Source organism: Temnothorax longispinosus, unplaced genomic scaffold (genome assembly GCF_030848805.1).
Source record: "Temnothorax longispinosus isolate EJ_2023e unplaced genomic scaffold, Tlon_JGU_v1 HiC_scaffold_386, whole genome shotgun sequence".
NCBI classification, from domain to species: domain Eukaryota; kingdom Metazoa; phylum Arthropoda; class Insecta; order Hymenoptera; family Formicidae; genus Temnothorax; species Temnothorax longispinosus.
In genome coordinates, this window is record NW_027270216.1 from 1 (window position 1) to 10,749 (window position 10,749).

Genomic DNA, 10,749 nt, shown 5'->3' on the forward strand with positions numbered 1-10,749 from the left:
GTAATTTAAAAAAGATATCATTTCTTTTTTGTAATTGTAATAATAGATCACTTGAAGCGCGACTCATTTTTTGATAAGGTAACGTAATTTTGTGATGTATATCACTTGAGTAATAATTTTTTGGAAATAAAAATAATACTGCTTAGGTTTTTTCGAGGTATAATACTACTACTTTGTTTTTTTTCGTATAAATTAATACCGCTCGAAAATCAGGAATTTATCGAAAATAAGGTGAGAAGCTGGCCGTATTTCGGCAGTTCTGTGAGTTCTGCTATAATTCTCGTGTAGTTCTGAACGTGTTTTAACGTTGTCCCATTTTATTCTGGCAATAAGCATTATTTATTCATTTTTTAAATAATTCTTATCGCTCGAGAAAGACCCTATTCTCGATAAATTCCTGACTTTCGTGCGTTATTAATTTATTTAAAAATTATACAACATTGCCAATGCCCGGAACTCTTTAGAAATTGTTTTAGTATGCTTAGAACTGTACGAAAAATATTTTATATAAGCCAGAACTCCGAGATTTTCTACAGCGTCTCACCCGTAAATGCGTCTTTCTTGGTCGATAAAAATTATTTAAAATATGAATAAATAATGCTTATCGTCAGAACTCTTTAGAAATAAACGTTAGAACACGTTCAGAACTATACGAGAATTATAATAGAACTCACTGTTACCCATGTGTATTGTTTATTTAAGAAAGTGTTTTTATTTTTATCCAATTATCCTTCTGTTGTTGCTCGTAATTTGGCCGCTTGAACATGCATAGGTAAAATAAATTTAATAAGAGTGCAAGAAACATTATAAACTACCATTTTTTTCTCAATATAGTTAATAATATAATTATTGGTATGCATTTAAATATTAAATTTAAAATTTATTATGCAAAGTAAAGGTTTTTAATGTAAGACTTTTTTAGATAGAAAAGCATAGAACGGTGATTTCTATACATTACATTTACGAATTTTAGTTTTTATGTTTATAAATATTTATTTAATTAATTACATTTGCAATCTTTATATATTTATAAATTTCAAATATATATATATACATATATATATATATATATATTTATTTAATTATAAATATAAAAATTAAAATTTGTATACAAGCAAATGTAACGTATATAGCAGGTATAGCGTATCGTCGATTTGTCAACTCGAGACTCGGCACTCGGCGAGACACGAGACGCGATACCCGAAATGCGTGGCATCGTGGTATAGCCGGCAAGCCGGCCCGTACAAAGCGGCAACGTCACAGCTCAAGAGAGACAGCAGATCGTATGTCTGCCCTTCTCTCCCCGCTCGAAGCTTGCCGAGGGCCTAGCGTACACGGACAGAGGAAAGGCTTGCGCGACCAGCATATCTCCTCCATCTGAGTAGTTCGGACACGAACCATAGCATGGATACGAACCCATGTATCGTTACCCGAGTCCTCTCTGATCGTTACCGAGCGTAACGCCGTAGTTGACGTCCACTTTCTCAGAGGGCAGATTAGGACAGACGTCCCCCGAAGCCGGATGGCCGCTCTCAGGTTTCTCTCTGGTACATACAATGTGATTCGAATAGAACTGCCAGTACTTAATAAATTTTATTTATTGGATGTACAAAATCGTAGTATAGGCGAATGAGACGCTTCTAATTTTATATATTTCACTCTGATTGGTTCAACGTAGGATGTAGAACGCAAGAAATGAAAATTTTTCATTTCACTATCCTAACCTTATTACGATACTTACAACCTACTTTATTAAAAATAAATTCTTATAATTGCGTCTTAAGTCTTACAAATCTACTGTTACGTCTGTATAAAATAAATCCTCTTACTTACAACCTTGTTTACAACCCACTTTCATGGAAATATAACCTAATGATTACGTCTTACAACCTGTTACAACCTTTACGCCTGTTACGGCCGTTGTAGACGAGGCTTCAGCGACGGCGCGCTTTTTCACGGCCGGCGAGACCGTTAGGACATCGTCGTTGTCGTCACAAGATTCCTTAGTTTTTAGATGTTTTCGCCGTTTGCGAATTCGCATAGAAGCACGTACGCTTTCTCGAAAGTTCTCGTCTCGCCGCTTTCACAAATATTCTATTCGTTTCTACCCGAAGTTTCGTTTTTTCTCCTATTACGATGATTATTTTATTTAGGACACTCTTTCGTCGTTCTGAATATTGCTTAATTGTGGAAACGGAACTTCGCGTTTACATTATCGAAGCGTTTCGCTATCACCCGTGGTGATGCTTTGGTGACGCCATCCGCACACCTGGGTCGTCTATGGTTGTTCGCGACTTCCGGTTCGCGTTTTGCTGTTCCGCTTATCGCACGTCGACGGGACTTCTATGCCGTCATTTCCCTGACCCATTGAGCCACTCTATATCGTGACATCTCGCGGAATATGCCCGGTTCGAGATCTCGCGACCTGGTGATCGGATAGCCTCGCGGATGGTACCGCTGTACCCTTCAAACCTCCCTGAACCCCAATCCATCGTCGCTTCTCGCAGCGGGGTTCGGGTTGGCGATTTCGCTATCCAGCGGCTCGATCGCCCTGGAGTTTGTTTCGTCGCTCTCACGGGACTTGCACGCGCGCCATCCTGTCAAGAAACTCAGTCGAAATCTCTCGGGTTCGAATAATTGATACCCGCTAATTAATCGCGCCATTATGCATGAGGTCATCCTTTTGCGTCGCCCATTACGCTGTGGAATGTGTCTCGGTCCGCCCGTATCGGCCGTATTCGCGTTATCGCGATCCGGATGAGTTAATTATTTTTTGCAACACCCTATATATCGTTCTCTTCTTACGAATCGAGCGTTGCCGAATCGACAACTTTACGCGCCGCGTACAATTTATTCTCCCGATGTTTAAACGCGTGACCCATTCGCTATAGGAGAAAGGTAGAAATTTAATCTTCTTATCGTAAATCGGCTTTTAACTCGCGCGCATGAATCTCCTTAGGGCGCCTTTATCTTGCGCTTCGCGCTCGCGCCTCTCATTCTAGCGCCACTCTTTCGTGTGAGCCGGCTTTCAAGCCATGCTGGTTCGTAACCTAATAGTTAGGGAGTTGGGTGCCAAAATTTTTATATGATTTGTTCATGTGGCAGACATTATTAATAGCGATAATTGTATCATAAGAAACATTAAGAACCGCGTCTGCCACCATGGTAGCGCTGCGTTGTCAATTGACAGCGCTTTGAATTTGTAAAAAAAAAGGGGGTACTATATGATTTGTTCATGTCTGCCTCTGAGGCTGATGTTCAGAATCCTTCTGAAAACGAAGAAAATCAAAGAGGCAGACATCCAGGGTTCTGACTTTTGTAGTAATCAATTTTTCAATTTTTTTATGATTTAAAAAAGTGTATATGAAGTGCACACTTGGCAGACCTGAATTGTTCGATTAAAGACAATGTGAAGGACCACAGAAAAATGGTCTGCCAGCATGTTGCCTCTGCATTGTCAATTGATAGCGCTTCAAAAATGTTAAAAAAAAAGGTATGCTATATCATGTGCTCATGTCTGCTTCTTGGACTGATGTTTAGATTTCTTATAAAAACAAAGAAGATCGATGAGGCAGACATCCAGGCCTCTGATATTCCAAAGGCAAACCATTTGAATATTTTTGCTTTTCTTTGCGAAATTTATTTGCTTTATTTTACTTTTTTATTACATGTTAGGTTGAACTAATAAAAATTACTGAAAAAATAATAATAGTAAAATTATTAATAATAACAATAATCAGCCGTAATACCCGCTTTCCCTTGATTCTATGCATGAATTTTAAAAAATTGTACAGCTCAAAATTAGTAAGCAAAATGTCTGGCAAAATTTTTTCGTATTCAGGGAGTCATAATAAATCGAATGGACGTAACTAGAACCATGAACAAATGACTTAGTAGAGCTTTTTTTTTACATTTTTACAACCACGTCCCGTGATAATGCAGAGCCCTGGATGTCTGCCTTATGGATTTTCTTTGTTTTCAGGATGATTTTGACCATCAGCCCCAGAGGCAGACATGAACAAATGATTTAGTACCCTTTTTTTTTTTTACAAATTTGAAGCGTTGTAACGCAACAACGCAGCGATGTAGGATCTTAATTGACTGGAACAAATCGATTCGTATTGATCTGAACATTAATCCCTATCGATATGAAACATGAACAAATCATATACCGATTTGGCACCCAGCTCCCTAACTATAAAGTACGGTCGACATGACCGATTTCGTGGCTCATTCGCGATACTTGAGCCCGCGTAATCCGAATCGTATTACCATTTACCAACAAAGAAAAATAAACTTTGCAAACCGAGTAAATCGCTTTTGCCGCAAAATCAACAAAATAAATGTATTTGATATTTAGCTATCGCCGCTTTTCAAATAATACACGTCACATTGTTTGAGCCTTTGTTTTAACAAATGAAAAAGAATCATTGATCGCATTGCTAGGTAGAAAAAAAAATAAAACCAAACAAAGAAAAAAAACCATATTAATGGTATTGCACTTGCTAATAACGCTAAACCAAAATTGTTAATACCCAAACAAACCTTTTTATGTTTGTAACTCGCAAAATCACATTATTTTTAATGTGGAGATAATGTTTTTAAACACGAAATAACATATTCTTAGCACTACAAGAGACTCTGACGTTCACCGCTCAAAATCAGAACGTTTTTAATACAATAGGACCGTCTTATCGCTAATGCTTGTCTTTATTGTCTTTTACCGGGGTGCCTGACGCTTCACTTCCCGCGCGCCGTTGATCATTGCACACTCGGTAGAATCAACGCCCTCTTCCTGGGTCGCCGCAAGGCCACGTTTCACTGCCTCGGCTCGCTTCCTAGACGTTCTCCTCGCTCATATGAGCGACTTCGACAGCAGCACGTCCTCCAGGACGATTGGCCGTTGTCGCTGCTCCACCGGGGCTACTCCGAACGCAGCTGACGGCTGCACGGAGAAGTCGAAAGCGACGGCCGGTAAAGTCGGTAGAACAAAGGGCTCGGAGCCTTTGGTCAGTGTCGTTGCAGCCGTCAACTGCGCTCGGAGCAGCCCCGACGGAGCAGCGACAGCAGCCGGTGATCACGGACGACGTGATACTCGACAAGCCTTTGATAAAGGCCAGGAAGGCGACCAAGAAGCGGGCGGCGAGAAGAGGCCTCGCGGCGAGCATGGAAGAGGGCGGTGAGTCCACCGAGCGGGCAGCGGCCAAAGGCGCGCGAGAAGCGAAGCGACAGGCTACCCTGTAAATTTCCTTTTCCCGAAATAAAAGCAGTTAATAACAATAAAGTTTCGTTTGCAAATTAGCGTTAAGTTCAATATATACACAGAGACGACGGTCTCTTAATGGTTAGTTCGTAATTAATAACCCTAATGAAAATATTCATTGACATAAGTTGGTGAAAGATGTTACATTAAATGGTTACAGACGCGTGTTCTATGATTTGATTTCCGTTAAAGTACAAATTATAAAAGTTATTTTTTTTTCTCTTTAAGGTACAAATGATAAAAGTTAATTTTTTTAAAAGTACAAATTATTCTTTATAGTACAACTGCTTTATAATAGAACTGATAACGTATGTTAATCAACGTATAATTATTTTGTCTTGAGTCAGTGAAAATCTTTCAATTTAGGATTATAAGATGCTTAGATTCTTAGAAACGAATCGTTTATTAGTTTATCTATTAGCTATATTACACGAGTCAATGTTTATTGGGCATAGTCTATATTGGCAAAATACATCATTTTCCGATATAGAAATTAAGTTTAAGTTTCGTTTCTTTTCTTTTCCGTTTCTTTGTGCGTGCGGTACGTTTACGCGTAATGGTAGCAAGTGCGGTACTATTAATACAAGTTAAGATGAAACGCATTTATTTTGGTAATTCCGTGGCAAAAGCTATTTATTCGGTGTACAAAGGTTCATTCTCTTTGAATATAAAACGAGACGGATTACGCGGACTCGAGTGTCGCGAGTGAGCGGCGAACTCGGTTAGGTCAACCGTACTTTAGCTTACGAGTCAATTAGGCTTAAGGGCCGGCCCACACGAAAAGCGGCGGAACAAACCCTACGCGGCGCGCAAAGCCGCGGACAATATAGGGTGTCTCAAAAACGATAAACTCGACTGATCACCCGGATAGCGAGAATACAAACGGCCGATACGGGCGGACCGAGACACATCCCATGGCGCGAAGGACGACGAAGGAAGGGTGATGTCCTGCGCAAGGGCGCGATCAGTTGGCGGGTACCAACAATTGAACCCGAGATGTATCAGTCGAGTTTTTCGATAGAACGGCGCGCGTACGGGTCCCGTGAGAGCGACAAAACAAACTCCAGAGCAGTTGAGCGACGGGATCGCAAAATCGCGAACCCAAACCCCGCCGCGAGAAGCGACGATGGATTAGGGTTCAGGGGGACCTAAAAGGTACGACGATACCACCCGCGACGTTATCCGAACACCGGGTCGCGAACCGGACGCTTCCCGCGAGGTATCGCAAGATAAAGTGGCCCAATGGGTCAAAGAAACGACAACAGTGACGGGCCGTCGACATGCGATGAGCAGAACGGCAAAACGCGAACCGGAAGCCGCAAGCGATCATGGGCGACCCAGGTGTGCGGAGGGCGTCACCAAAACATCACCACGGGTGATAGCGAAACGCTCCAAAATTGTAAACGCGAAGTTCCGTTTCTATAATGAAACAATATTCGGAACGACGAAAGAATGTCCGAAATAAAATCGCAATAGGGGAGGAAACGAAACTTCGGGTAGAACCAAATGGAACATTCGTGAAAACGGCGAAACGAGAAATTTCGAGAAAGCGTACGTGCTTCTATGCGAATTCGCGAACGGCGAAAACACCGAAAAACTAAGGAATGTACATCGAATCTATTGTACGCAGGGGAGCAGGTGCGAGCGATTTCAATAGGCAAACGTCGAAAACACCGAAAAACCGAGGAATGTACACCGAATCTATTGTACGTAGGGTAACAGGTGCGAGCAATCACAATTGGAACGCGGAAGCGAGCGAGAGCCGAAACAACGATAATACAAAGGCCCCATGCGGCGGGTACGTGATAGTTGGCCGGGGCCAGGGCAAGAGTAGGGAAACGAGCTCGACTATAAAAGGGCGGAAAAGCCGGAGGACGGGGACTCCGTTTCGCGATATCAGAAAATACGGGCGTGAAAGAGAATTGTAACGTCTGATAGGGACACGAATTATACTCACGTTTGTACGCGGGCGGCAAAAGTCCAAGTCCGGGAGGAACCGATCGGAGTACCTGTAAAGAAACGGGAAGAATAAATTGTTTAATTAACCTTCAATAACTTACGATCATAATTATTTGCCCGACTCATCACGCGAAAGACTCACCCGTTCTCGTAATTCCTACCTGTCAGAGCTACCCGACCCGGCGAAGGACGATCCAGACGCGGTCCAGCGAAGGTCCAGAGGGGCGACGAATCCGGTGGTACGCTACTGCAGTCCCAGAGACGGTCCACAAAGCAAGGTCCAGCGAGGGTCCACAGTCCCAGCAGGCGGGCTTGAAGCAGGAAAGGAGGGACATAGCGAGGTCCAGCGAAGGGTCAGTGCACGATAAATAAATATTTCTCGATTTCTCGTGAACAAAATCGAGTGGCGACCGATGATAACGAATCTCACACAGAGTGTGTCGGTAAAACCCCTCCGTCCGGTTGTGACCATAGAAGCACGTACGCTTTCTCGAAGTTTCTCGTCTCGTCGTTTTCACGAATGTTCCATTTGGTTCTACCCGAAGTTTCGTTTCCTCCCCTATTGCGATTTTATTTCGGACATTCTTTCGTCGTTCCGAATATTGTTTCATTATGGAAACGGAACTTCGCGTTTACAATCTTGGAGCGTTTCGCTATCACCCGTGGTGATGTTTTGGTGACGCCCTCCGCACACCTGGGTCGCCCATGATCGCTTGCGGCTTCCGGTTCGCGTTTTGCCGTTCTGCTCATCGCATGTCGACGGCCCGTCACTGTTGTCCTTTCTTTGACCCATTGGGCCACTTTATCTTGCGATATCCCGCGGGAAGCGTCCGGTTTAAGATCCCGCGACCCGGTGTTCGGATAACGTCGCGGGTGGTACCGTCGTACCTTTTAGGTCCCCCTGAACCCTAATCCATCGTCGCTTCTCGCGGCGGGTTCGCGATTTTGCGATCCCGTCGCTCAACTGCTCTGGAGTTCGTTTTGTCGCTCTCACGGGACCCGTACGCGCGCCGTTCTATCGAAAAACTCGACTGATACATCTCGGGTTCAATTGTTGGTACCCGCCAACTGATCGCGCCCTTGCGCAGGACATCACCCTTCCTTCGTCGCCCTTCGCGCCATGGGATGTGTCTCGGTCCGCCCGTATCGGCCGTTTGTATTTTCGCTATCCGGGTGATCAGTCGAGTTTATCGTTTCTGAGACACCCTATATTGTCCGCGACTTCGCGCGCCGCGTAGGGTTTGTTTCGCCGCTTTTCGTGTGGCCCGGCCTTTAAGCCTAATTGACTCGTAAGCTAAAGTACGGTTGACCTTGCAGCCGCACGCATCACCGGAGACGACTAGGGCACCAACAGCAGCGGTCCCGAGATGGACGAGGCGGAGCCACGTCCAATTTAGTTACAAGTCAAGCGTCCGCGTCCCGAGGATGGGGATAAAGTCGAGAGATATCAGGAGTAATTTTGTTTTCCTTTTATGACGATGATCCTGGTTTCATTTAATTTGTTCTTGGGCGTAATAGTAGGAAGAAGAGCGACTCCATCCGGCGCATTATTAGGCATAAGATTATCTCACCGCGCCAATAGATTTAAGTTTATTTTGTTGAGGCTCAAGCGGCATAATCCCTCACGAGGAGGCATAAAGTTGGTGAATTTGCAATTACGCAGTTTTGATTTTATTCCCGTCGGCGCGGGTACGGGAGGTCGTGCGGCGGCACGACAGGGCTTGAGCCCAACTACACTTTCCAGGACAGGGGAGGCTCCCGTGTGGGTGATCGGAGCGCTTCCAGGCAGTATGACGGACGAACCGTGACGGCCTACGGCACGGGAAGAAGACGTACAACAAAATGGCGGACCACGCTGGCGGAGTAACGGCGATAGCGTATCGGCGGTTATCCGAGGTCCGGGAAGGTAAATGCGCGCCACAGAATGGCAAAAAGGGGGGCGCGAAAGGGAAATGGCGGACCGTCCGCAATTCTGAAGACTATGCGACAAGCGCGTAAAAATAACAGCTATGATCGCAAAGGTAGATCCGTGAAGCACAACACGCGCGTCAGAATCGAAATCCGGCCAGGGGTGAGAAAGATGGCGGACCGTCGGGAATTTTCCGAACCGATGGCACTGCGATTGAAAGATACGTCCCTGACGGGGGAACGGGGTCCCCGAGTCACGCATACGGGGTTGGCGACGCGATAGGGGAACGCGGACAGGAGATAGCGAACCGTCCGCGAAATCGCGCTAGGTGCGTCGGCTACAGGAGTTGAACACTCCTGACATCGGGAGGCACTTCGCCGAGCCCACGAAGCCGGGTCCCGGTGAGACCCGTTGCCCGGGTAACGAAATGGCGGACCGTCCGGGAACTCGCCCCAGGTGAGTCATCCCCGGGGAACAGACATCCCTGACGAACAGGGATGCCCCCACGAACGTCCGTGTCCGGTCGCCGTCGAAATCCGACGACCGGCAACAAAGTTATAGAACCGTCCGCCATCTCGCGACCTGGACATCTTCCGCGGGGAAGAACCGCAGAAAGTGATGTACTAGGTCCGAAGTAAGCGTCAGGAGGGGTCGGCGTCGTCGGCGAGCCCGGTGCTCTGCACCTGGACGTCTTCCTCAGGGAAGTCGCCCGGATGGAGGTTGTAGACCGAGTGATAGACCTGGCGCACGGGTCGGCGTCAGCGGCCGCGCGAAATTCGTCGAATTGAAAAACGGCTACCCCGTTGCCAGGACGGAGCGACCGCGCGAGCGCAATGAGCGTGGAAATTTCCACGGGGTTCGGCGCGAACGGCGTAAACACCCGCGTGGAAAATTACCGGAGGCCAACGCGCAGTTAGCGGCGAGAGAAAGCGGAATATACGTCGGAGTAGGGATATACGAGACCGATGGTGGGGAGCTCGAACGAGACAAACAACTCGAGGCAGTCTCTCGGGGATGTTCGAGCGTGTAACACGTAATAAGCTTCGCTCTGCGTCGTCGCGCTAAGTCACCGCGATCGTCATACAAGTGCGATAATTGCGGCTCGCCAACATTCGTAACAACCGGGAACGCCCGCGGAACGCGTTAATTGTCGTCTTTACACTGACGAACGGCCTTTTTAGACCGAAATAAGTTCGTGCGTCGTAGATAAACGGGGCGTGTGTGCCCACGTATACGAGCGTCCGACATCTTTTGTGACTTGAAATTTTGTGAACAACCAAATCAATATAATTGGATAAATTAAACATCCTTTTCGTAAAAAATTTCGAAAATTTATTAAATTGGACTTACCTTCTACTTACCTGATCCATTGGCGTCGATCACTCGAAGTCCCTCGTTGATCCTGGATTCCGGTGGCAGCGACGATCCCGATCGATGACGGCGATGATCCAGCGGTGGCAGGAACCTGAAAAAGGAAGAGAATTAGTCTAATTGATAGTTCGAGAGATCGTTCGATACTTACCTTCTCGGTGGTTCAAAGGTCAAACCGAGTGGCGACCGTTGATTTCTAAGGACACGTAGCGTTGATTCGTGCCTCCAGTAGTACCGTCCGGTTACA

The 10,749-nt window shown here is 45.7% G+C and overlaps 1 long non-coding RNA gene across 1 annotated transcript; it reads right to left on the minus strand.

Moving 5' to 3' along the window:
- Nucleotides 1-166: 166 nt before the first annotated feature.
- Nucleotides 167-10,737, minus strand: LOC139824467 (uncharacterized). The gene is made up of 3 exons (XR_011735109.1): nt 7,384-10,737; nt 7,221-7,272; nt 167-1,544 (listed from the first exon to the last, which is right to left on the minus strand). It is a non-coding gene; the product is annotated as an uncharacterized lncRNA (long non-coding RNA).
- Nucleotides 10,738-10,749: the final 12 nt, after the last annotated feature.